The sequence below is a fragment of the Musa acuminata genome, unplaced genomic scaffold (genome assembly GCF_036884655.1).
Source record: "Musa acuminata AAA Group cultivar baxijiao unplaced genomic scaffold, Cavendish_Baxijiao_AAA HiC_scaffold_849, whole genome shotgun sequence".
NCBI classification, from domain to species: Eukaryota; Viridiplantae; Streptophyta; class Magnoliopsida; order Zingiberales; family Musaceae; genus Musa; species Musa acuminata.
The window spans coordinates 10001-35440 of record NW_027021074.1 but is presented as its reverse complement, the minus strand read 5'-3'; the positions used below and the strand labels follow the sequence as shown (position 1 = coordinate 35440).

At 31.2% G+C, this 25440-nt stretch overlaps 1 long non-coding RNA gene across 1 annotated transcript; it reads left to right on the top strand.

Annotated features, from left to right (window-relative positions):
• The first annotated feature begins 5944 nt into the window (after positions 1-5944).
• On the top strand, positions 5945-17244 carry LOC135664527 (uncharacterized). The gene is made up of 2 exons (XR_010508875.1): positions 5945-9000; positions 9047-17244. It is a non-coding gene; the product is annotated as an uncharacterized LOC135664527 (long non-coding RNA).
• The last annotated feature ends 8196 nt before the right edge of the window (positions 17245-25440 follow it).

Below are 25440 nucleotides of genomic sequence, written 5' to 3'. Positions count from 1 at the left end.
CCGCTTTTTTTGGATCGAATAGACAAAGTCTTTTTTTTTTCTTTTTTTGATAGATATAGATATCGAATAATTAATCTTATTTTTAGGAATTCCGTGGGGGGAAACCCAGAATCCGAAACTTCCGACTTTGAGGAGGAAGAGGAAGAGACAAACACTGGGAAAAAAAAAGACGAGGAGAAAAAAAAAAAAGAGGAAGATGAACGGATAACAATATCAGAAATTTGGGATAGCATTATATTTGCTCAAGCAATAAGAGGTTTGATGCTGATAACCCAATCTTTTTTTAGAAAAAACATTGTATTGCCTTCATTGATAATAGCTAAAAATATTGGACGTATGTTATTATTCCAATTCCCCGAGTGGTATGAGGATTTGAAGGAATGGAATAGAGAAATACATGTTAAATGCACCTATAATGGTGTTCCATTATCAGAAACAGAATTTCCCCAAGATTGGTTAACAGATGGTATTCAGATAAAGATTTTATTTCCTTTTCGTTTAAAACCTTGGCGAAGATCTAAAATACGATCTCATCATGGAGATCCAATGAAAAAAAAAGGAAAAAAAGAAAATTTTTGTTTTTTAACAGTTTGGGGAATGGAAACGGAACTCCCTTTTGGTTCTCCCCGAAAGCAACCTTCTTTTTTTGAACCCATATATAAGGAACTCAAAAAAAAAATTAGAAAAGTAAAAAAGAACTCTCTAAAAGTTTCAAAAGAAAAAAAAAGATGGGTCATCAAAATAGTTCTAGTTCTAAAACGAGTTCTAAAACGAGTTCTAAAACGAATAGTTCTAGTTCTAAAACGAATAGTTCTAGTTCTAAAACGAACAGTTCTAGTTCTAAAACGAATAATGAAGAAACTTGAAAAAGTGAACCAAATTTCTTTATTTGAATTGAGGAAGGGAAAAGTACATGAACCAAATGAAAATGCAAAAGATTCAAAAAAAAATAATCAGATTATTCACGAATCGACCATTCAAATTCGATCTATGAATTGGACAAATTATTTACTCATAGAAAAAAAAATGAAAGATCTTGCTGATAAGACAATCACAATAAGGAATCAAATAGAAGGAATCACAAAAGACAAGAAGAAAATAGTTCTAGCCTATCATGATAAAAGACCGGAATTACAAAAACATATTTGGCAGATACTTCAAAGAAAAAATACCCGATTAATACGCAAATCACATTATTTTATGAAATCTTTCATTGAAAAAATATACATAGATATCTTGCAATGTATGGTTACCATTTCTAAGGTTAATGCACAACTTTTAAAAAAAACAATTATCAATGAATCCATTTACAACGATGAAAGAAATCAAGAAGGAATTGATGAAACAGATCAAGATACAATGAACTTTATTTCGACTATAAAAAAGTCCTTTTCTAATCCTAATATTAGAAATGATTTAAACACTTATCACGACTTATCTTCCTTGTCCCAAGCATATGTATTTTACAAATTGTCACAAACCCAATTATTTAACAACCATCACCTGAGATCTGTACTTCAATATCACGATCACGGGACCTATCCTTTTATTAAAGACAAGATAAAGTATTATTGTATGACACGAGGAATATTTGATTCCAAATCAAGGTTTGATTCCAAATCAAGGCATAAGAAAATTAATAAGTCTGGAATGAATAAATGGAAAAACTGGTTAAAGGGTCATTATCAATATAATTTTTCTCGGAGCAAATGGTCTCGATTAGTACCGAAAAAATGGCGAAATAGAGTCAATCAACGTTGTACTATTCAAAATAAAGAATCAATGAAATTGTATTCATATAAAAAAGAAAAAGACCGATTAATTCATTACATGAATGAAAATTTTTGTGCAGTGGATTTATCGATGAGTCAAAAAGAAAAATTTAAAAAACACTACAGATATGATCTTTTATCACATGAATATATAAATTATGGGGATAGTAAGGACTCATACACACTGAAACCCGAATCGTTTTATGTATTGCTAAATATGACTATTGATGATTACCTAAAAAAAGGATATTTTATTGATACCCATAAAAATCTGGATAGAAAATATTTGGATTATAGAATTCTTCATTTTTGCCTTAGAAACAATAGTGATATTGAGAACAATAGTGATATTGAGAACAATAGTGATATTGAGAACAATAGTGATATTGAGGACTGGACCGATATGTATATCGGTACCGAAATTTATAAAAATACTAATAAAAATACTAAGACTAAGACTCATCAAAAAAAAATTTTTGATTGGATGGGAATGAATCGAAATTATTCTACCATATCAAATCTAGAACCTTGGTTCTTCCCAGAATTTGTGTTACCTTTTGATGCATATAAGATTAAACCGTGGATCATACCAATCAAATTACTTCTTTCTAATATTTATTATGAAAATGATATTAGTCAAAATCAAAATGAAAAAAATATTAGTCAAAATCAAAATGAAAAAAATATTAGTCAAAATCAAAATAAAAAAAATATTAGTCAAAATCAAAATAAAAAAAATATTAGTCAAAATCAAAATAAAAAAAATATTAGTCAAAATCAAAATAAAAAAAATATTAGTCAAAATCAAAATAAAAAAAATATTAGTCAAAATCAAAATAAAAAAAATATTAGTCAAAATCAAAATAAAAAAAATATTAGTCAAAATCAAAACATCAAAGATTCCGTTAAAATAGAATTTCAAAATTCCAACCAAGAAAAAGAGGGTCAATCAAATCTTGTATCAGATCCACAAAAACAAAACCAAAAGGAATATCTTGAAGAGGATTGCACGAGATCAAACATTAAAAAAGGTAAAAAAAAAAAAAAACAATCCAAGAAAAATAAGGAAGGAGAACTAGATTTGTTCCTGAAAAAATATTTTATTTTTCAATTAAGATGGGATGACCCCTTGAATCAAAAAATTATTAATAATGTTAGGATATATTGTCTCCTACTTAGATTGATAAATCCAAGGGAAATTGCTATATCCTCGATTCAAAGAGGAGAGATGCATCTGGATGTAATGCTGATTCAGAAAGATCTAGCTCTTACAGAATTAATAAAAAGGGGAATATTAATTATCGAACCAATTCGTCTATCTTTAAGAAGGGATGGAAAATTCATTATATATCAAACCATAAGTATTTCATTGATCGATAAGAGTAAACACCAAATTAATAGAAAATACATAAAGAAAAGATATGTTGATAAGAATAATTTGAAAAAATCCACTGGACGACATGGCAATATATTTGTGAATGGGGATCAAGATCATTATAATTTCTTTGTTCCTGAAAATATTCTATCTCCTAGACGTCGTAGAGAATTGAGAATTCTAATTTGTTTCAACTCTCATAATCGGGATATTGTGAATAGAAATCCAGTATTTTGCAACGAAAACAACATAAGAAACTCTGAACAATTTTTGAATGAGGACAAACGTCTTAATACGGATTTAAATAAATTAATTAAATGCAAATTGTTTCTTTGGCCCAATTACCGATTAGAAGATTTAGCTTGTATGAATCGCTATTGGTTTGATACCAATAATGGTAGTCGTTTCAGTATGTCAAGGATACGTATGTATCCACGATTCAGAATTATTTAATAGTATATTTCCTATATATCACATGCCGTTTTCAGTAAATAAAAACCGAAAGATGTACGCATATGGTGTGTTACGTTCTGGTACATGATACGTATTTACTTGTGTATCAATTCAATTGAATCTAGAAAGAAATCTACAGAATCTTTTTAGGTGCAAAGAAATCATTCTCTTTCGTAAATGCAGAAATATATTATCCTTTTCTTTTCTATCTAAATCAAATGGAAAATTTGATTTAGATAGAAACGGATAAATCTAAATTTTTGCGTGTACTAGATTAAAAAAAATTGACATAATATAATAATTATTATTTTATTTTTCCTGATCGGTAAAATCCATGGCATGGAAAAGAAAGAAAAGAAAAAGATAAAAAAAGTTTTATGGTCAAAAATTCATTCATTTCACTTCTTCCACAAGAAGAAAAAGAAGAAAACAGGGGTTCTGTTGAATTTCAAGTATTAAGTTTCACCAATAAGATACGAAGACTTACTTCACATTTGGAATTGCACAAAAGAGATTTTTTATCACAAAGAGGTCTACAAAAAATTCTGAGAAAACGTCAACGTCTGCTGGCTTATTTGTCAAAGAAAAATAGAGCGCGTTATAAGAAATTAATTGACCAGTTGGATATTCGGGAGCCAAAAAATCGTTAATTAAATCGTTTGAATTAGTATAGTAGTTATTAGATTTTTTATTTTGATGAACCTCCTACTTTTTTGAGGAATTCATGAAATAATGAATTAAGGAAGAAAAGATATGACTGTACCGGCTACAAAAAAAGATTTCATGATAGTTAATATGGGTCCTCACCACCCATCAATGCATGGTGTTCTTCGACTGATCGTTACTCTCGATGGTGAAGATGTTATTGACTGTGAACCCATATTGGGCTATTTACACAGAGGGATGGAAAAAATAGCGGAAAACCGAACAATTATACAATATCTGCCTTATGTAACACGTTGGGATTATTTAGCTACTATGTTCACAGAGGCAATAACGGTAAATGCACCAGAACAACTGGAAAATGTTCAAGTACCTAAAAGGGCTAGCTATATCAGAGTAATTATGCTGGAGCTGAGCCGTATAGCTTCTCATTTGTTATGGCTTGGGCCTTTTATGGCGGATATCGGCGCGCAGACTCCCTTTTTCTATATTTTCAGAGAGAGAGAATTGATATATGATTTATTCGAAGCCGCCACAGGTATGCGAATGATGCATAATTATTTCCGCATCGGAGGAGTAGCTGCCGATCTACCTTATGGCTGGATAGATAAATGTTTGGATTTTTGCGATTATTTTTTAACAGGAATTGTTGAATATCAAAAACTCATTACGCGAAATCCCATTTTTTTGGAGCGAGTCGAAGGAGTGGGCATTATTGGTGGAGAGGAAGCAATAAATTGGGGTTTATCAGGACCGATGTTACGAGCTTCTGGAACACAATGGGATCTTCGTAAAATTGATAATTATGAGTGTTACAATGAATTCGATTGGGAAGTCCAATGGCAAAAAGAAGGAGATTCGTTAGCTCGTTATTTAGTACGAATCGGTGAAATGAGGGAATCTATAAAAATAATTCAACAGGCTCTAGAAGGAATTCCTGGAGGACCCTATGAGAATTTAGAAGTCCGACGCTTTGATAGAGCAAAAAATTCCGAATGGAATGATTTTGAATATAGATTTATTAGTAAAAAACCTTCACCCAATTTTGAATTGTCGAAACAAGAACTTTACGTGAGAGTAGAAGCCCCAAAAGGGGAATTAGGAATTTATTTGATAGGAGATAATAGTGTTTTCCCTTGGAGATGGAAAATTCGTCCACCCGGCTTCATAAATTTGCAAATTCTTCCTCAGCTAGTTAAAAGAATGAAATTGGCTGATATCATGACGATACTAGGTAGTATAGATATCATTATGGGAGAGGTTGATCGTTGAAATGATAATTGATACGACAGAAGTACAAACTATCAATTCTTTTTCTATATCGGAATCCTTAAAAGAAGTATATGGACTCATATGGATCTTTGTACCCATTTTGACCCTTATATTGGGAATTACAATAGGGGTACTAGTAATTGTGTGGTTAGAAAGAGAAATATCTGCAGCGATACAACAACGTATTGGGCCTGAATATGCCGGCCCCTTGGGAATTCTTCAAGCTCTAGCAGATGGAACTAAACTACTTTTTAAAGAAGACCTTCTCCCATCTAGAGGAGATGTTCGTTTGTTTAGTATTGGACCGTCTATAGTGGTCATATCAATTCTACTAAGTTATTTAGTAATTCCTTTTGGGTATCGCCTCATTTTAGCCGATCTCAGTATAGGTGTTTTTTTATGGGTCGCCATTTCAAGTATTGCTCCTATTGGGCTTCTTATGTCAGGATACGGATCGAATAATAAATATTCCTTTTCAGGTGGTCTACGAGCTGCTGCTCAATCTATTAGTTATGAAATACCATTAACTCTATGTGTGTTATCAATATCTCTACGTGTGATTCGTTGAACATGAACTTTATACTTCTTTCCTAGAAGTAAAGGAAAGAAGTTGAATGTAATGTATTGAATAGGTATTTTATTTTTTATTCATCATTCGGGTCAATGAGTTAAACCAGATAGTTATATGAGTGAAACAAAACAACTTAGAAGTTTGCAGTAAGAAGATAAAATCTCATTTCATATGTACAAGAATAAAGTTGAAGTAAACATAAGCAGTGTAAACTGTTTACCCCAAGATTAAGATTCTTTCATTAGTCATCATATCTTGGAGCGGGTGTAAAAGATCAACTGTATGGAGTTTTCATTACTGTCTTGTATTTATTACCATGCCGTAGATCAATCAAAAATCAGTGGACGGTTAGGAACACCAAAGTGCACAAAGGATTAGTAATAGAGATAATGTAAGGTATCAAAAAAAGAGATATTTCTACAATTTATAAAACGAATAAAAATAGGGACTTTAAGTTGGTTTATATTTATAAATTTATAAAATATAAATTTATAAAAAAAATAAAAAAATGAATAAAGATATTGATGCATAAAATAAATAAAAGAATAGATAAGAAGAGATTCGTCCACCTCCCATGGATTTGATTCCTTCCCCTATAAAAAAACTTGCAATGCCAACCCCATTTGTAATTCCATCAATTATATATCTATCAAAAAACTGAGTTAGTTCGGTTAATCCCCTTATACCCATGGTAAAAACCTTAGTATAAAAAATATCTATGTAACCACGATTATATGACCAATTGTATATCCCATTTTTTATTTGGTCCAAGAGAATCCTTTTAGGACCACCTTTTACAAATGCATTGATAAAGTTCAAATTCCGGAAAAACGAATAAGCAGACCCATATAAGATATATGCTATGAATAGTCCGGAAATAGCTATACTTACTGAAAAAATTGCATTTGTAAAAAATTCATACCAATCCACAGAATAACTCGAATTTGGATGGAAAAGGTTTGTGAGTGGAGTTAACCATTTGGATAATATATCCAAATCTATTACTCCTTGATCAAAATGAATTCCTATTGATCCAACAAACAAAGTAAATAATACCAATATAAGCAGAGGAAATAGCATAGTATTGTCCACTTCGCGAGGGTACATAGAAGTGTACTTTTTTTCGAAAGAAGTATTAAAGTATCGTATGCATTTTTTTAGATTATTATCAATTTTATACATATCCTTTGAAAAAAAGAAGACCCTATTATTCATTGTTGATAAAGGTAAATTTCTATTGACTGCTTTGGCTACCTCCTTTCCCCATAGAGATATTGAATAGGACGAACTATTTTTTGTGCTACTGTAATCTTGAAAATGAACGCGCAAATGTCCATCAAAGGTAAGTAAATACACCCGAAACATATAAAATGCAGTCAATCCTGCTGTGAAACAAGCTATTATTGCGAAAATTGGTGAATACAACCAACTATCATTAAGAATTTCATCTTTGGACCAAAAACAAGCAAGAGGTGGAATACCGCAAATAGAAAGTGTACCCAATAAAAAAGTAGTTCTTGTAATTGGAACATATCTTCTTAAACCACCCATAAGAGCCATATTCTGACTTTTTTCTGGCGAATATCCAACAATAGGTTCCATTGAATGAATAATGGATCCGGATCCCAAAAACAATAAAGCTTTAGAATAGGCATGGGTAATCAAATGGAATAAAGCAGCTCGATAAGAACCTATACCTAGAGCTAACATAATATAACCCAATTGAGACATTGTAGAATAGGCTAAACTTCTTTTTATATCTCTTTGAGCAAGAGCCAAAGTAGCTCCTAGTAGTACTGTTATTACACCTATTAAAGATATGAAATTCATTATGTAAGGTATAGCTATGAAAATAGGAAGAAGTCGAGCTACAAGAAAAATTCCTGCTGCTACCATAGTAGCAGCGTGTATAAGAGCCGAGATGGGAGTGGGTCCTTCCATGGCATCGGGTAACCATACGTGAAGGGGGAATTGTGCGGATTTAGCAACTGCACCAATGAATAATAAAGAGGCACACAAAGTAGCAAATAAAGAACTGACACCATTATTATGGATCAAGTTATTAGTTATTTCGAACAAATCCCGAAATTCGAAACTACCTGTTATCCAATAAAAACCTAAAATTCCTAATAATAAACCAAAATCCCCTACACGGTTAGTTACAAAAGCTTTTTGACAAGCACTTGCTGCAGTCGGTCGTGTGAACCAAAATCCTATTAATAAATAGGAACACATCCCCACCAGTTCCCAAAAAATATAAATTTGTATCAAATTGGAACTGGTAACTAATCCCAACATGGAAGCATTGAAAAAACTCATATAAGCAAAAAATCTCAGATATCCTTGATCATGAGACATATAATTGTCACTATAAATAAGAACCAAGATTCCAACAGTAGTAATTAGTATTGACATAATAGAACTAAGTGGGTCGATCAAATATCCGAACTCTAAGGAAAAATCATTATTGATGGTCCAAGACCATAGATATTGATAGATAGAACTTCCATGTATTTGTTGAATAGATAAATTGGCTGAAAACCCCATAACTATACTTAACAGTAAAACACTAGGAAAAGCCCATATACGACGAATATTTTTTGTTGCTGTCGGAATCAGTAGAAGTCCAAATCCTATTGACACAGTAACTGGAAGTGGAAGAAAAGGTATTATCCATGCATATTGATATGTATGTTCCATAAGAAAACAAAATGAAATCTTTAATAATTCTACTATTCTAGTCTAGTCTTAGTAGAATATTCTATTCTGGTAATTTATAGCCATATTATATAGTATAATAAGAAAAAAGAGTTATACCAAAAGGAGTACTTGATTCTAATTATGTTTTAATAAAATTATATGTTTTAATAGGTTTAAAATATATTTTCAAACAGGTTTTAAATATATTTTTTAATAGGTTTTAAATATATTTTTTAATAGGTTTTAAACATATTCGAAAATGCTTTTTTTAAAACTATTCTACCAGGGAATAAGTATAGATAATGACTAAAAGGAACAATCTATTTTGAACAAAACAATACATGTCTTTCACATACAACGATAAAAACTGGTAACCCTTTTTGAATGGCAGTTCCCAAAAAGCGTACTTCTATGTCAAAAAAACGTATTCGTAAAAATATTTGGAAAAAAAAAGGATTTTTAGCTGCAGTAAAGGCTTTTTCCTTAGCGAAATCGGTTTCCACCGGACGTTCAAAAAGTTTTTTTGTGCAACAAACAAATAATAAAGTCTTGGAATAATCGGAATTGACATACCCGAAGAACTTCGAATTTTTTAAGATGAACGATTCACATTAATTAATGTATTGAACTCCTCAATATCAATATGAGTTAGAACTAGCTGTTGTAGTATGTAGATGTGGTATGTAGAATAAAGGTATGTATATCGAATTCTGAATATTTTTTCTATCTACTTTTTTCACAATAGAAAAATATTTTTCTATTGTGAAAAGTAGAGTATGATTACGATAGAAATGAAAATTCTTTTGTTTCTTATATGCCTAACAAAAACCTAATTAGTTTGGTAAATCTTACCATTATGCATTATATATATAATGAAGAGACCATTATATATAATATGAAGAGTATTAATACTCTAATGATACTAAGGAATGATACTAAGGTGTCGAAATCGTTAGAAAATTTCAAATTCTTTTGATTTAGTGATGAAATTGTTATACATATGAAATCCTGGTTATTTAATCTTCTTCATTGAAAAAAAAAATATTTTTTTTTTCATTTTGTTTGAATCTATGAAATCAAATCGGATAAATAAAAAACGAATCAAAAAATAGAAAATGAACAATTCTTAGTTCTATACCTCGACAGACAACAAAACTATTGAGTTCTAACTGTTTTGGAAGAACTTAGTTTCTAGTACGCGAAAGTTTATTATTAAAACTAAACTTACTAAAACTAAACTTACTTTATTATTAAAACTAAACTTACAATGATCCCAACTAAAGATTCTTTTTTTGAATAGAGATTCAAATAGGAATTTAAATGAATTTTGATTTATCGATTCTAATGTTTACTAAACTATATTGAATCCTTGATTCTCGACGATTCAACATGAATTGACTATTATTATTTCAAGTAAGCCGCCATGGTGAAATTGGTAGACACGCTGCTCTTAGGAAGCAGTGCTAGAGCATCTCGGTTCGAGTCCGAGTGGCGGCATCCTTGAAATCCTAGAAAATAAATCCTCTAAAAGAGACACAATGGATCCTATAATGTATTCAATTCTCGATTTAAATTCTCTAATGGGACCCCTTTTTATGATATTTACAACTTTAGAACATATATTAACTCATATCTCTTTTTCGATAATTTCAATTGTGATTACGATTCATTTAATGATCTTATTAGTCCGCGAAATCGTAGGATTGCGTGATTCATTGGAAAAAGGGATGATAGCCACTTTTTTCTCTATAACAGGATTATTAGTTTCTCGTTGGATTTCTTCAGGACATTTTCCGTTAAGTAATTTATACGAGTCATTAATCTTCCTTTCGTGCAGTTTCTCCATTATTCATATGATTTCCAAGATGGGGAACCATAAAAATGATTTAAGCACAATAACCGCACCAAGTACCATTTTTACACAAGGCTTTGCCACGTCGGGTTTTTTAACTGAAATGCATCAATCCGCAATATTAGTACCTGCTCTACAATCTCAGTGGTTAATGATGCACGTAAGTATGATGTTATTAAGCTATGCAGCTCTTTTATGCGGATCACTATTATCAGTCGCTCTTCTAGTCATTACATTTCGAAAAAACATCGATATTTTTTGTAAAGGTAATAATTTCTTAATTAAACCATTTTTCTTTGGTGAGATTCAATATTTGAATGAAAAAAGAAGTGTTTTTAAAAACACTTCTTTTCTTTCATTTCGAAATTATTATAAATATCAATTGACTCAACGTTTGGATTATTGGAGTTATCGTGTCATTAGTTTAGGATTTACCTTTTTAACCATAGGCATTCTTTGTGGAGCAGTATGGGCTAATGAGGCATGGGGATCTTATTGGAATTGGGACCCCAAAGAAACTTGGGCTTTTATTACTTGGACCATATTCGCGATTTATTTACATACTAGAACTAGAATACATATTAGAAGTAGAACAAATCAAAGTTTGCAAAGTATGAATTCGGCACTTGTGGCTTCTATAGGATTTCTTATAATTTGGGTATGTTATTTTGGAATCAATCTATTAGGAATAGGTCTACATAGTTATGGTTCATTCACATTAACATCTACTTGAATAAACTACACAGATAAATAATTGAATAAACTACATAAAGAATACATAAGAACATCATCCCATATATATATAAAAAGCTTCTTGTTTGTGCGAGTTTTTGAGAACCGTTTGAATCATTCCTTATTCAAAACGGTTCTCAAAAACTCAAAATGCATCTCATTACAATTCTAATTCACTTTATTCTTTTGCATTGTACAGCGAACGATTTTAAAAATCTTAAAATCAAAGACAAAAATTATATTTCCGTATTATTAATGAAAGACTATCGATGAAAGTAATTAGATAGGATAGCTTGCACCCTGTCAACTGATAGCGAGAGAACGAAATCCGGATAAATACCAATACCTATTACGGGTAGAAAGATACAGATTGAAACAAATAGTTCTCGTGGTCCAGAATCCGCAAAATTAGAGTTTGGAACATTGAATAGCTTGTATCCATAGAACATCTGACGTAACATAGATAATAAATAAATAGGAGTTAATATCATTCCAATTGCCATTACAAAAGTAATTAGCATTTTTGGCATTAAAAGGTATTTTGGACTAGTAATTATTCCAAAAAATACTAATAATTCCGCAACAAAACCACTCATTCCTGGCAATGCAAGAGAAGCCATCGAAAAACTACTGAACATGGTAAATAGTTTTGGCATTGGGATCGATACCCCCCCCATTTCGTCGAGATAAACAAGACGTATTCTATCACAACTCGTTCCTGCCAAGAAAAAAAGCGCAGCACCAATAAATCCATGAGAGAGTATTTGTAAAATGGCACCGTTGAGTCCCATTCCGGTTATAGAACCAATTCCTATAATTGTGAAACCCATGTGAGATACAGAGGAATAGGCTATTCTTTTTTTTAAATTCCGTTGACCGAGAGAGGTTGAAGCTGCATAGATTATTTGAATCGTTCCCACTATTACCAACCAGGGAGAAAATATAGAATGAGCGTGGGGTAATAATTCCATATTGATCCGAATAAGTCCATATGCGCCCATTTTTAATAAGATTCCAGCTAGAAGCATACATGTACTGTAATGTGCTTCTCCATGGGTATCTGGTAACCACGTATGTAGGGGTATAATCGGCGATTTGACAGCATAAGCAATAAGGAATCCAAAATATAATATTATTTCCAATGCCACAGGATATGATTGATTAGTTAATTTTGAAAAATCTAATGTGGGTTCATTAGGGCCATATAAACCCATACCTAGAACTCCTATTAAGAGAAAAATGGAGCCCCCCGCAGTGTACAAAATAAACTTTGTGGCCGAGTAGAGACGTTTCTTTCCCCCCCACATGGATAAAAGTAAATAAACAGGAATTAATTCTAACTCCCACAGCATGAAAAAAAGTAAAAGGTCTCTAGAAGAAAATAATCCTATTTGACCGCTGTACATTGCTAACATGAGAAAATAGAACAATCGCGAATTTCGAGTAACTGGCCAAGCCGCTAAGGTAGCTAAAGTGGTGATAAATCCTGTCAGTAAAATAGGTCCTATGGAAAGCCCATCGATTCCCAGTCTCCAGTGAAAATCAAAAACATCTATCCATTTTAAATCTTCCTCCAATTGGGTTAATGGATCGTCCAATTGGAAATGATAACAGAAAACATAGGTTGTTAGAAGGAGTTCCAACGAGCATATACATATAGCATACCACCTAAACATCTTATTTCCTTTATGAGGAAGAAAGAAAATGGAAGAACCGACGGATATCGGCAAAACAACAAGTATTGTTAACCAAGGAAAATAACTCGTGATAAAGACAAGATACGTTTGACCAGAAAAACCCGTGCTCGGAATAGAATAATATATTTTCTCGAGTACGGGCTTTTGTCGGTAAAGAGGAATCAATTGATTCAAGTGGATTTTTTTGTAACGTATCAATAACCTAGACCCATGCTGCGAGTTGTTTCATATGATAAATAAACACGGACACTCAAAAAATCCGTGGGGCAGGCGGATTCACATCTCTTACAACCCACACAGTCCTCGGTTCTTGGTGCGGAAGCAATTTGCTTAGCTTTACATCCGTCCCAAGGTATCATTTCCAATACGTCTGTGGGGCAGGCTCGTACACATTGAGTACACCCTATACATGTATCATAAATTTTTACTGAATGTGACATTGGATCTATAAATTCCAGATTTTAACATCAAAAATTTTCAATCTGGTAGAAAATTAGTATTTATATTATAGACACCAGACGAAGCAGTGGTTTATTAAAATTTTAAGAATCAATATATTTCTAAATCTGTTCATGAGAAAAAGCCAAGAGACTTTGATTTCCGTTTCAAAAATCATGATCATACGAGTCACATGTGTAAATAAAAATTGGCCGACAAAACAAATTGATCAATCATTCAAATCAATATTTCAATATTCATATTTTCAATATGAAATATGAATATATAAAAATAAAACTAAATTAGTAATTTAATTTATTTTCGTAATATGATTAACATATTATTATTTAATAATATTATTTTTATTATTTTATTATAATATTTATAATATTATGCAGTATATTATTATATAATACATTTATATTATTATAATACATTAAAAATACATTAAAAACATTAAAATTTAAATACATTAAAATTAAATAAAATAAACAAATAAAAAACGAAATAAAAAAATTATAATACCAATTAAATTAAGAATATAATTATTTTTCATTAATGGAATATGAAAGTGAAAGAATAGAAATAGAAAAATATTCCAATTTCATTTATATTTTCTTATGCTTTATCATGTTGTGTGGTGTCTTGATTTATATGATCATTATAACTGATTATTCAATATATGATCATGATAATTATCACTAATTATTCAACAAATTCGATTGATTGATACGAGTTGATTTTCTGTTTCGATGAATCGACGAAACAATAGCTAGACCAATAGCTGCTTCAGCAGCTGCAACAGCTATAATAAAGATTGAGAAAATGTTTCCTTTTAATTGGCGACTATCAAATATATCAGAAAATGTTACAAGATTAATATTAACCGAATTTAGTATAAGCTCAAGACACATAAGTGCTCTAACCATGTTTCGACTTGTGATCAATCCATAGAGACCGATAGAAAATAAATAAACACTCAAAAAAAGTACATGCTCGAACATCATTGACTAACTCCTTATCAATCTCGATTCATTTCAATATGAACAATTGAAGCGATTCGATTTTTTATTTATTTAGAACTTCTAAAATTCTAAAAACTTTTTAATTCTTTTAAAATTCTAAGTATTTATTATTGGCGAGCCATAGTAATTGCACCTATCAAGGAAACTAAAAGAATTATAGAAATTAGTTCAAAGGGAAGATAAAAATCTGTCGATAAATGAATCCCAATTTGTTGAACGTTACTTATTAGGTCCTGTTCTATAATCTGGTTTGATCTTGTAGTCCAAATAATTCCGTACCATGACGTATCTGGTATAGTAGTAATTAGTGAAAAAAGAATACTTGTACAAACCAGTGAAGTGACTCCATCTCCAATGGTCCAAAAATACGAATCATTGGAATATTCTGAACCATTCATGAACATTACCGCAAATATGATTAAGACATTTACGGCTCCCACATAAATAAGTAGCTGTGCGGCAGCTACAAAAAAAGAGTTCGATGGAATGTAGAATAAGGATATACAAACAAGAACCAATCCCAATGAAAAAGCAGAATAAATAGGATTGGTAAGTAATACTACCCCCAGACCCCCTAATATAAGAACTGACCCCAGAAATGCTACAAGAATATCATGTATTGGTCCAGGTAAATCCATTATGTATAATATGTAAAAAAAAAAATATATAAGTCAAATCATGACCTTACTAAATGGTCCAGGAAAGGAAAAGGGTTACCCCATTTTTATTGTATATGATATGTTCCTAATTGAATTAAATCTTAATATGGATTAATTTAATATTAATTTTATATATAGATATAATTATTTTATTGGGCCAATCCTACTTACTTTTTATCCAAAAGAAAAAGAATAAAAAAAGTAGTTGAAATTGTATATTTCGAAATTCCCGTGATAAAAATATTATAAGTTTAAATCAAAGAGTGATTCTCACCAATCTATAGTTACTAATTAAATCTATAGTTACTAATTATTATTTGTAGTTACTGACCAACCAAAATAAAAAAGTTTTGATCTTTTATATCAAAACAAAATCTTAGTAATCGGTAATCGTTCTTGAATCAAAGGGTTTATCTTTATCTATTTTGATTTGAGTCGAATTCATAACTGTTTGAATTGTGTAATCTTCAATTACTGACATTGGTAACCGACTCAAAGCAATTTGATTATAATTCAATTCGTGACGATCATAAGTAGAAAGCTCATATTCTTCAGTCATTGATAAACAGTTTGTTGGACAATACTCGACACAGTTACCACAAAATATACAGACCCCGAAATCAATACTATAATTAAGCAATTGTTTCTTTTTCATATCTCTTTCCAATCTCCAATCAACAACAGGTAGATCTATTGGGCATACACGAACACATACTTCGCAAGCAATACATTTATCAAATTCAAAGTGAATTCGACCACGAAAACGTTCTGACGTAATTGATTTCTCATAAGGATATTGAATAGTTACAGGTAAACGGTTTGTGTGGGATAAGGTAATTATGAAACTTTGACCAATATACCTTGCAGCTCGTATTGTTTGTTGACCATAATTCATGAACCCAGTTACCATGGGAAACATATTGTAGATATCCATAAATAAATTGATGTTTCTTTCTCTTGTTTGAAAGAGGTTATGAATCTAGAATATCGTTATCGTATTCTGTTATTTTATAGTGAAACAAGTTGGGAAGAAGTTGTCAATAATAGATTACCCAAAGAAATAGGTAAAAGAAATTTCCATCCAAGATTTAATAGCTGGTCCATTCTCATCCTAGGTAAAGTCCATCTTGTTGTGATAGAAATGAACAGAAACAAATAAGCTTTAACTAATGTAATAAAGATACCAATTGTCATTCCAAAGACTCCAGCTATTTTTTTTATTCCGAAAAGCTCAGGAATGGATATGTACGGAATAGATAAATTCCACCCACCTAAGTAAAGAACCGTTACGAATAACGAAGAAGCTAATAGATTTAGGTAAGAAGCAAGATAAAATAAACCAAATCTGATACCAGAATATTCGGTTTGATAACCTGCTACTAATTCCTCCTCTGCTTCTGGTAAATCAAAGGGCAATCTCTCACATTCAGCTAGAGAAGAAATTATGAAAACTATAAATCCTATGGGCTGACGCCATAGATTCCACCCCCAAAAGCCATATTTGGACTGTGCTTCAACTATATCAACTGTACTTGAACTGTTAGATAATTATAGTCGATAATAACATTACTGTTTCCATCGCTATTCCAAAACCGTACATGAGACCTCAGCTTCATACGGCTCCTCTATGGCCACAAATAAATGTAAGGACTAGTTCGATATTATCACCCCTTTTCTTTTGGGATAACTAGAATAAAGATATATCAGAGAGTCCGAAATTAAACCAATGGAATTCCGTTTGCTAGAATAAGAAAAAGTGCTTCGGAATTAATCTCATCCCTTATGATAATAAAAATGTATTTTTCTTTGTTCGGTAATAACTCAGCCCTTCAATAAAATACTCGTTATATCAATAAATCTAAAGAATTTAAAGAATTAGGAATTAGTCCATTAATTGTGATAGGAATTCCACCCATATGGATGGGAAAAAAGAATAAATAAATATCTTTTTTTTATTAATTCGATTATTACATTCCATTTCTTTTGTTCCTGTTCTTCTATCTCAGAAGAGGGTACTTTGAAAAAAAAAGAATAAGGGATTAATTCGTTCTGGATAGTCATTTCTTTAATCAGTGAATAGGAGCATACTCTAGATCGGAATCGTAGGGAAGTACTGCTTGATCATTTCTACCAACTTAAAGTCCCTATTTTTATTCGTTTTATAAATTGTAGAAATATCTCTTTTTTTGATACCTTACATTATCTCTATTACTAATCCTTTGTGCACTTTGGTGTTCCTAACCGTCCACTGATTTTTGATTGATCTACGGCATGGTAATAAATACAAGACAGTAATGAAAACTCCATACAGTTGATCTTTTACACCCGCTCCAAGATATGATGACTAATGAAAGAATCTTAATCTTGGGGTAAACAGTTTACACTGCTTATGTTTACTTCAACTTTATTCTTGTACATATGAAATGAGATTTTATCTTCTTACTGCAAACTTCTAAGTTGTTTTGTTTCACTCATATAACTATCTGGTTTAACTCATTGACCCGAATGATGAATAAAAAATAAAATACCTATTCAATACATTACATTCAACTTCTTTCCTTTACTTCTAGGAAAGAAGTATAAAGTTCATGTTCAACGAATCACACGTAGAGATATTGATAACACACATAGAGTTAATGGTATTTCATAACTAATAGATTGAGCAGCAGCTCGTAGACCACCTGAAAAGGAATATTTATTATTCGATCCGTATCCTGACATAAGAAGCCCAATAGGAGCAATACTTGAAATGGCGACCCATAAAAAAACACCTATACTGAGATCGGCTAAAATGAGGCGATACCCAAAAGGAATTACTAAATAACTTAGTAGAATTGATATGACCACTATAGACGGTCCAATACTAAACAAACGAACATCTCCTCTAGATGGGAGAAGGTCTTCTTTAAAAAGTAGTTTAGTTCCATCTGCTAGAGCTTGAAGAATTCCCAAGGGGCCGGCATATTCAGGCCCAATACGTTGTTGTATCGCTGCAGATATTTCTCTTTCTAACCACACAATTACTAGTACCCCTATTGTAATTCCCAATATAAGGGTCAAAATGGGTACAAAGATCCATATGAGTCCATATACTTCTTTTAAGGATTCCGATATAGAAAAAGAATTGATAGTTTGTACTTCTGTCGTATCAATTATCATTTCAACGATCAACCTCTCCCATAATGATATCTATACTACCTAGTATCGTCATGATATCAGCCAATTTCATTCTTTTAACTAGCTGAGGAAGAATTTGCAAATTTATGAAGCCGGGTGGACGAATTTTCCATCTCCAAGGGAAAACACTATTATCTCCTATCAAATAAATTCCTAATTCCCCTTTTGGGGCTTCTACTCTCACGTAAAGTTCTTGTTTCGACAATTCAAAATTGGGTGAAGGTTTTTTACTAATAAATCTATATTCAAAATCATTCCATTCGGAATTTTTTGCTCTATCAAAGCGTCGGACTTCTAAATTCTCATAGGGTCCTCCAGGAATTCCTTCTAGAGCCTGTTGAATTATTTTTATAGATTCCCTCATTTCACCGATTCGTACTAAATAACGAGCTAACGAATCTCCTTCTTTTTGCCATTGGACTTCCCAATCGAATTCATTGTAACACTCATAATTATCAATTTTACGAAGATCCCATTGTGTTCCAGAAGCTCGTAACATCGGTCCTGATAAACCCCAATTTATTGCTTCCTCTCCACCAATAATGCCCACTCCTTCGACTCGCTCCAAAAAAATGGGATTTCGCGTAATGAGTTTTTGATATTCAACAATTCCTGTTAAAAAATAATCGCAAAAATCCAAACATTTATCTATCCAGCCATAAGGTAGATCGGCAGCTACTCCTCCGATGCGGAAATAATTATGCATCATTCGCATACCTGTGGCGGCTTCGAATAAATCATATATCAATTCTCTCTCTCTGAAAATATAGAAAAAGGGAGTCTGCGCGCCGATATCCGCCATAAAAGGCCCAAGCCATAACAAATGAGAAGCTATACGGCTCAGCTCCAGCATAATTACTCTGATATAGCTAGCCCTTTTAGGTACTTGAACATTTTCCAGTTGTTCTGGTGCATTTACCGTTATTGCCTCTGTGAACATAGTAGCTAAATAATCCCAACGTGTTACATAAGGCAGATATTGTATAATTGTTCGGTTTTCCGCTATTTTTTCCATCCCTCTGTGTAAATAGCCCAATATGGGTTCACAGTCAATAACATCTTCACCATCGAGAGTAACGATCAGTCGAAGAACACCATGCATTGATGGGTGGTGAGGACCCATATTAACTATCATGAAATCTTTTTTTGTAGCCGGTACAGTCATATCTTTTCTTCCTTAATTCATTATTTCATGAATTCCTCAAAAAAGTAGGAGGTTCATCAAAATAAAAAATCTAATAACTACTATACTAATTCAAACGATTTAATTAACGATTTTTTGGCTCCCGAATATCCAACTGGTCAATTAATTTCTTATAACGCGCTCTATTTTTCTTTGACAAATAAGCCAGCAGACGTTGACGTTTTCTCAGAATTTTTTGTAGACCTCTTTGTGATAAAAAATCTCTTTTGTGCAATTCCAAATGTGAAGTAAGTCTTCGTATCTTATTGGTGAAACTTAATACTTGAAATTCAACAGAACCCCTGTTTTCTTCTTTTTCTTCTTGTGGAAGAAGTGAAATGAATGAATTTTTGACCATAAAACTTTTTTTATCTTTTTCTTTTCTTTCTTTTCCATGCCATGGATTTTACCGATCAGGAAAAATAAAATAATAATTATTATATTATGTCAATTTTTTTTAATCTAGTACACGCAAAAATTTAGATTTATCCGTTTCTATCTAAATCAAATTTTCCATTTGATTTAGATAGAAAAGAAAAGGATAATATATTTCTGCATTTACGAAAGAGAATGATTTCTTTGCACCTAAAAAGATTCTGTAGATTTCTTTCTAGATTCAATTGAATTGATACACAAGTAAATACGTATCATGTACCAGAACGTAACACACCATATGCGTACATCTTTCGGTTTTTATTTACTGAAAACGGCATGTGATATATAGGAAATATACTATTAAATAATTCTGAATCGTGGATACATACGTATCCTTGACATACTGAAACGACTACCATTATTGGTATCAAACCAATAGCGATTCATACAAGCTAAATCTTCTAATCGGTAATTGGGCCAAAGAAACAATTTGCATTTAATTAATTTATTTAAATCCGTATTAAGACGTTTGTCCTCATTCAAAAATTGTTCAGAGTTTCTTATGTTGTTTTCGTTGCAAAATACTGGATTTCTATTCACAATATCCCGATTATGAGAGTTGAAACAAATTAGAATTCTCAATTCTCTACGACGTCTAGGAGATAGAATATTTTCAGGAACAAAGAAATTATAATGATCTTGATCCCCATTCACAAATATATTGCCATGTCGTCCAGTGGATTTTTTCAAATTATTCTTATCAACATATCTTTTCTTTATGTATTTTCTATTAATTTGGTGTTTACTCTTATCGATCAATGAAATACTTATGGTTTGATATATAATGAATTTTCCATCCCTTCTTAAAGATAGACGAATTGGTTCGATAATTAATATTCCCCTTTTTATTAATTCTGTAAGAGCTAGATCTTTCTGAATCAGCATTACATCCAGATGCATCTCTCCTCTTTGAATCGAGGATATAGCAATTTCCCTTGGATTTATCAATCTAAGTAGGAGACAATATATCCTAACATTATTAATAATTTTTTGATTCAAGGGGTCATCCCATCTTAATTGAAAAATAAAATATTTTTTCAGGAACAAATCTAGTTCTCCTTCCTTATTTTTCTTGGATTGTTTTTTTTTTTTTTTACCTTTTTTAATGTTTGATCTCGTGCAATCCTCTTCAAGATATTCCTTTTGGTTTTGTTTTTGTGGATCTGATACAAGATTTGATTGACCCTCTTTTTCTTGGTTGGAATTTTGAAATTCTATTTTAACGGAATCTTTGATGTTTTGATTTTGACTAATATTTTTTTTATTTTGATTTTGACTAATATTTTTTTTATTTTGATTTTGACTAATATTTTTTTTATTTTGATTTTGACTAATATTTTTTTTATTTTGATTTTGACTAATATTTTTTTTATTTTGATTTTGACTAATATTTTTTTTATTTTGATTTTGACTAATATTTTTTTTATTTTGATTTTGACTAATATTTTTTTCATTTTGATTTTGACTAATATTTTTTTCATTTTGATTTTGACTAATATCATTTTCATAATAAATATTAGAAAGAAGTAATTTGATTGGTATGATCCACGGTTTAATCTTATATGCATCAAAAGGTAACACAAATTCTGGGAAGAACCAAGGTTCTAGATTTGATATGGTAGAATAATTTCGATTCATTCCCATCCAATCAAAAATTTTTTTTTGATGAGTCTTAGTCTTAGTATTTTTATTAGTATTTTTATAAATTTCGGTACCGATATACATATCGGTCCAGTCCTCAATATCACTATTGTTCTCAATATCACTATTGTTCTCAATATCACTATTGTTCTCAATATCACTATTGTTTCTAAGGCAAAAATGAAGAATTCTATAATCCAAATATTTTCTATCCAGATTTTTATGGGTATCAATAAAATATCCTTTTTTTAGGTAATCATCAATAGTCATATTTAGCAATACATAAAACGATTCGGGTTTCAGTGTGTATGAGTCCTTACTATCCCCATAATTTATATATTCATGTGATAAAAGATCATATCTGTAGTGTTTTTTAAATTTTTCTTTTTGACTCATCGATAAATCCACTGCACAAAAATTTTCATTCATGTAATGAATTAATCGGTCTTTTTCTTTTTTATATGAATACAATTTCATTGATTCTTTATTTTGAATAGTACAACGTTGATTGACTCTATTTCGCCATTTTTTCGGTACTAATCGAGACCATTTGCTCCGAGAAAAATTATATTGATAATGACCCTTTAACCAGTTTTTCCATTTATTCATTCCAGACTTATTAATTTTCTTATGCCTTGATTTGGAATCAAACCTTGATTTGGAATCAAATATTCCTCGTGTCATACAATAATACTTTATCTTGTCTTTAATAAAAGGATAGGTCCCGTGATCGTGATATTGAAGTACAGATCTCAGGTGATGGTTGTTAAATAATTGGGTTTGTGACAATTTGTAAAATACATATGCTTGGGACAAGGAAGATAAGTCGTGATAAGTGTTTAAATCATTTCTAATATTAGGATTAGAAAAGGACTTTTTTATAGTCGAAATAAAGTTCATTGTATCTTGATCTGTTTCATCAATTCCTTCTTGATTTCTTTCATCGTTGTAAATGGATTCATTGATAATTGTTTTTTTTAAAAGTTGTGCATTAACCTTAGAAATGGTAACCATACATTGCAAGATATCTATGTATATTTTTTCAATGAAAGATTTCATAAAATAATGTGATTTGCGTATTAATCGGGTATTTTTTCTTTGAAGTATCTGCCAAATATGTTTTTGTAATTCCGGTCTTTTATCATGATAGGCTAGAACTATTTTCTTCTTGTCTTTTGTGATTCCTTCTATTTGATTCCTTATTGTGATTGTCTTATCAGCAAGATCTTTCATTTTTTTTTCTATGAGTAAATAATTTGTCCAATTCATAGATCGAATTTGAATGGTCGATTCGTGAATAATCTGATTATTTTTTTTTGAATCTTTTGCATTTTCATTTGGTTCATGTACTTTTCCCTTCCTCAATTCAAATAAAGAAATTTGGTTCACTTTTTCAAGTTTCTTCATTATTCGTTTTAGAACTAGAACTGTTCGTTTTAGAACTAGAACTATTCGTTTTAGAACTAGAACTATTCGTTTTAGAACTCGTTTTAGAACTCGTTTTAGAACTAGAACTATTTTGATGACCCATCTTTTTTTTTCTTTTGAAACTTTTAGAGAGTTCTTTTTTACTTTTCTAATTTTTTTTTTGAGTTCCTTATATATGGGTTCAAAAAAAGAAGGTTGCTTTCGGGGAGAACCAAAAGGGAGTTCCGTTTCCATTCCCCAAACTGTTAAAAAACAAAAATTTTCTTTTTTTCCTTTTTTTTTCATTGGATCTCCATGATGAGATCGTATTTTAGATCTTCGCCAAGGTTTTAAACGAAAAGGAAATAAAATCTTTATCTGAATACCATCTGTTAACCAATCTTGGGGAAATTCTGTTTCTGATAATGGAACACCATTATAGGTGCATTTAACATGTATTTCTCTATTCCATTCCTTCAAATCCTCATACCACTCGGGGAATTGGAATAATAACATACGTCCAATATTTTTAGCTATTATCAATGAAGGCAATACAATGTTTTTTCTAAAAAAAGATTGGGTTATCAGCATCAAACCTCTTATTGCTTGAGCAAATATAATGCTATCCCAAATTTCTGATATTGTTATCCGTTCATCTTCCTCTTTTTTTTTTTTCTCCTCGTCTTTTTTTTTCCCAGTGTTTGTCTCTTCCTCTTCCTCCTCAAAGTCGGAAGTTTCGGATTCTGGGTTTCCCCCCACGGAATTCCTAAAAATAAGATTAATTATTCGATATCTATATCTATCAAAAAAAGAAAAAAAAAAGACTTTGTCTATTCGATCCAAAAAAAGCGGGGAATGAACATTTGTTTGAAATATTTCCCAAATAACTGTTTTACGTCTTTGAGCACGCATGGATCCTTGGATTATACCCCGATTAAAATCTGGTTGTTGCGAATAACGTATCAAAGCCACCTCTTCTGCTTCTGCTTCTGCTTCTGCTTCTGCTTCTGCTTGATCAATATTATCAGTATCGGTATCCAGATTTTTATCAGTATAGATCACCACCCGTTTCGCTTTTCTTGAACAAATTTCATAATCTTCCTTCTGTTCTTCTCCATTTTCTTGATCCAGTCCTTCTAATTCATCGGTCAATTTGTATGACCATCGAGGAACCTTTTTACTGATTTCTTCTATTCCAATGGATTTTTTTTCTTCTATTCCAATGGATTTTTTTTCTTCTATTCCAATGGATTTTTTTTCAGTTGTTGTTTGATCATTTGGATTGGTTGTAATTATGTCGAATACAAATCTCAAGGATTTTGCTTTACTTTCTGAATTAATTCTTCTTTCTTCTTCCAATAAAAATAAAGAAGATTCATCGATTGACGTTAAGAAATTAACAATATAATTAAATGATGATTTCTCATCAAGCGGATTCTTTTCATGTTCAAATTCTCGAGAATTTTTAGAAATAGGAAAGAGCCCATGAATCTTATTTATCCAAAACGTTTCTATGGAATCTACATCTTCTTCTTCTGTAGAAGTAATTAAATCATTTGTAGAAGTAATTAAATCATTTGTAGAAGTAATTAAATCATTCATGATTGTATGTGAATAGAATTTTTTTATTGTTCTTATTGTTCCACGATACGGTCCGCTCAAAAAAGGATCATACGCTTTTGGCAAGTATTCTTGCTCATTCTCATCGTTGCATAATCTGGTCCTTTTTTCAAGTATATCTAGAGCAAGAGATATCCTTTCTTCTTCTTCTTCTTCTTCTTCTTCTTCTAGAGTTTTTATTCGACTTATCAATTCATTGCTCAAGTTGTATTTTTTTTGCTCATTGGTAGAAACCCAATAATCATATAGGTCTTCATGGGAAAATTTTTCTGTCATGTACAAAGACATTTTGCGTTCTATCATTTCCGAAAAAGTTGATAAACTAGGCGGATATGTAAAAGATATTATTTGTTTTCCATCACTTGAACACGTATAAAAAAAATATTGTGACATTTCATTTTGTACACTATTTTCAAATCGATTATTTTTTATATATCGCAATGGACGATTCCACCGCTTATAATCGAAAAGAAAAGTTACAATAGGTTTTTCAAAGTCAAAGCAGAAAAAAGTCTTTTCATTTTTCTCTTCTTCAAGTCTTCCCAATTCCCAATTATCTTGATAGGTATCAAGATAAGAATCTTCGTAAACTGGGCTATCTTTATCGCATGTGTCTTTAAAGTGAAAGTGGAATTCATGCTTTGTTTTTTCCTTTCCATTCACTCGGATCTCTTCCGTTTCATCTATTTTGTCCGGATCCTCCTTTTCTTCCGAATAAAGGGAAGGGTCTTTTTCGGTGGATCCCTCTTGTTCCTGTTTAGTCTCCTT